This window comes from Prosopis cineraria, unplaced genomic scaffold (genome assembly GCF_029017545.1).
Source record: "Prosopis cineraria cultivar Desert tree isolate PC_DT_omini unplaced genomic scaffold, ASM2901754v1 PC1570, whole genome shotgun sequence".
NCBI classification, from domain to species: Eukaryota; Viridiplantae; Streptophyta; class Magnoliopsida; order Fabales; family Fabaceae; genus Prosopis; species Prosopis cineraria.
Window position 1 is genome coordinate 880 of NW_026556895.1, and position 4032 is coordinate 4911.

Here is a 4032-nt window from a genome sequence, read left to right on the forward strand (position 1 = left end):
TTGGACTAAACAAAGAGACATAGCGGTTACTATTTTCTTTAAATGGTTACAACAAATGCTGCGTATTCCTTACTCCTTGTCTTCACCTCTCTTCCTCCTCGGCACATGCTAAGAGAAAAAAGATCAAATAGGAAGTTGGTGGCTGTTTAAGTTTTTCTTTTGACCTATAGATAAATGAAACAAAGGATACACCAGTGTTGTTAAAGGTGAAGGCACACTCAAGGCGAAATGCTTTGTAAAATGACTTAGGCGCAAAGCGCTAGAAAGGCACACGCTTGGATGAGAAGGCACTTTCATGTGAAATGCATAATGTATTGACAACAAATCATATTTTAAATGATAATTGTAAATTTACTTAATCTTCATAGAAATACTCTGAAAAATAGTGTCATATGAAGAGATCATAGATAAAAATAGTAGTCATTTTATACATCATGGATAAATATCCTGGAAAATATCATCCAAATCCGCCAAAAGGCACTCACCTTTGCTTGAGAAAGGCGCCTGTGGAGCTTCTGAGCGAACCCATCATCTCTCTTCAAACGACAGGTGATGAGGCTGTTCTTGCCTCGCCTCGTGCCAAAGGCACAAGGGGAGTGCCTTTAGCAACACTGGCATACCCACTGAAAACGAAGCAAACAGCCAAAAGAAAAAATGGCACAGTAACAGGGACAATTACTACCCGAGAAAAACTTCTCACGAAACCCCAGCGAACATCCTCATCCACAAAAAGCTTTAGTGATATCCAGGCCAACATTTCCAGCAAGATGTGTTGCGAGTTTTCTTCAAGGCAAACAGTCGAGGACAGAGGAACAATTCCAATTGACAAAAGTTTTCTTTGTCTCCCAAAAACATAATTTAACAACTCTTCATAATCAGTCCCAGAACAAGCTCCACCTTTAAATAACCTGAGCCAAAAATTGCTTTCCTTATTGCCAATGCTCACGCCCATAAGGTGAAGAAGCTTCCATTATGACAGAAACTATCACAAAATTCTTGATTATGGTTTCCTGAAATTACGTACTGCATCTTCTGCCTTTGAAGAAGTTGTATCAAAATTAATATTCATCTGATCAGGTGTGGGAAATAAAGAAATATTTCTTTGCTCTCGTAGGGGCTGATCTACATGGGTAAAGATCTAGGATTAAATGTTGATGGACAGAAATTAGAAAAAAGTTAAGGTTCATAGATGCAATTTCTTTTTGCTTATATATGTAGTTGAAATAAATTTAGAATAGACTGAAAACTATGTCTATTTATTCCTTGTGGGTTTTCATGCAATGGGAACTTAGATGTGTGTACATGAATGATTCAAATCATTGAGAAGGAAAGAACTCTGGATCTTTGGTTAGTGGAGAGGAGAAGAATCAGGGGAAAAACCTGCGACAATTAACCATTAATTAAAACTGCCCAGTCAGTGTCAAAATAAACTTGAATTTTCTGTTTGACTCTTTTTTGAAGGAAGTCCCATCTTCAAGATTCACTTCTAAATATCTCAATATCTGATACACAATTTCTAGATGTTCTTTAGTTGGCCTATCCATGCATTGGCTAATGACATTGACAGGAAAGCTTATGTTTGGCTTGGTTTGAACTAAATATATCAACTTACTTACCAGTCTTTGGTCACCACTAGTATCAATTGGAGGACTATTTCCTTTGAGGCCGCTTTACAATTTATGTTCATTAGTTTTTTTCATATGGTTTACATTCAAGCATCACCATATTTTCTAATAATTTTGACGAACACTTCCTTTGGGAGGTAGACTACAATATCATTTATAGAGTGTGGAGCCTCCTTCCTAGAAAATATTTGAGATTGAAGAAACCAAATAATTGGTATTTTCTTCTTATTCCATATGTTGTTGAACTATCAAGTAGTAATAGATGGAAATGGGAGCTATAAACTAGCAACTCAATACCAGTAATCATGAAGCAAAGTCAGAACAAAATAAAATCACTATATTAAATCTCTAATTATTGGAACAGAATATAATAACTAGAGATAGTGTGGCCCTCCTTTTGTTCATGTAGACACTCTCTTATAAAACTCCCTATTTGCACGATTCCTCTCTCCCCCCCCTCTCTCAATAAGCGTTGCTTTTGGTTAGTGGGCCCTTTTTGGCCCTTTTCCTCATATGCACTTGGCCCCATTTCTTTTAAGAGGGATCCTTGGGCTTGCTCCTAGTATAAACCTGATTCATTTGCCCACTTTTTCCGTCAGTTTACCATTATGGTTCAAGTGAATGAATGAAGTAAACCAATTATTTTCAGTTGTAAGATGTTGGAGCGGGGGAATTAAGATAATCTTTAAGGAGCTGTCACATGGTGTTTTAAAATTCAGTTTTTGTCTGCACTTGTTGTAAAAGGTAAGTATCAATAAGAATAGCCTTATCAATATGATTTTGGCACATAGGAAGCAATTATGAGAGAGCTTATGACCTGAAGAAAGTGTCTGTTTTTTCCTCTTTGATACTCCATTCTGTTGGGGACTCTCAGCTTGAGAAGTCTAATTTATAATGCGTTGCTCACTTAGGTGTTGACATATGATAGAATTAAAGGGATCCCCTCCATTATCATTCTAAATTTTTAATGGTTGCGTTAAATTGATTTTTTTTTCTTTGGTGTAAAGTTAAATTTATTTTTGACATAGGAGTGAAGTTAGAATAGTTGGGGAATTTCAAACTTCATATGATAAGTCTAGGTAAGCCTATTATGGTCATTATAAGAGGTTATAAATTACATAGTTCTAGTTAGAGTTTTGACTTTTAAGTGTCCCTACATATCACTATAAATAAGAGAAAAAGGGCTGGAGGGATGATGATGGTGCAGGATAAGTGAAGAGATTTACATTTTTTGACACCAAACTTATTTAACTAAAATATTGAGAACTTTTACTTAATGATGTTGGATACATCTTTTCTGGTTAATCTAAACTAAGATGACCTATGGTGTTACAACCACTACATGAGTTCTTAGAGAATGGCTACATAGTTTGTTGGCATAAAAAAAGGGAGAAGGAAAAAGAAAAAGGCTACATTGCTTAAAACATCATAACCATAGATGAAATGTAAACTCCCATAATCCTTAGCACTGCTAATTGTCATCTTTTCTCAATTTTGAAAAGCACAAGTGAAATAAGTGAGACAATATATATATTATTAGACAATTTGCTGATAGATTATAATTTACGTGTCAATTTAGTTACCAATGAGACATTTTCAAGAATGAATGATTAAGATAACTTTCCACAGTTATCAACTTTTGATATGATTTCTTAGAGCTTGAAACAAAATACTTGTGAGATAAAATGCATTACTGATCATATAATTTACAGGACTGGAGCCTGCTGAAGGGTATATTTCCAGCTAGGCTTGCACAGTGACCAAGCTTGATTGGGTTGAAGCTAAACCTAAGGCCTGGTCTGAAAGTACTTTTGGCAAGATTTTGTTGTTTGAGGTTTGGTCTAACCTGATGCAAAGCCGGTGGTGGACCATACTGGGCTTAGTCTCCTAGGTTGGTGGACCATTTGGTTAGAAGAGTTAGCCCAGAACTTGGTCTGACCTGGGTGACAAACTTGGGCTGTTCTAGTCTATTTTGTGCTGGGTTTGCATTTTCTGGGCTAAGACTAGATTGGGTTCCCTCATGTCCTTCCTATTTCCAACACTCTTAGCTTGTTACTTGGTTCTTAATCCATTTATGATGAAGGCCTATTTGAATAAACCTATACACTTCCTCTTTCAGGTCACCATTAAGAAATGTTCTTTTAATATCCAATTGAGGTAGAGACCAATCTAAGTTTGCTTCCATTGAGAAAATAATTTTTACAATATTGAGTTTAGCAGCAAATGTAGATGTTTTTGATCGTCAATGTCATGGGTTTGGGTGAACCTTTTGACAATAAACTTGGCTTTATATATGCTTATGCTCTCATGAAGCTGTACTTAATTTTTAGAGGACTCACATGCCATTGTAGTCTTTTCACTAGGCAGGTCAACTATCTTCTCATGGGCCTAACGAAGCCCATTATCA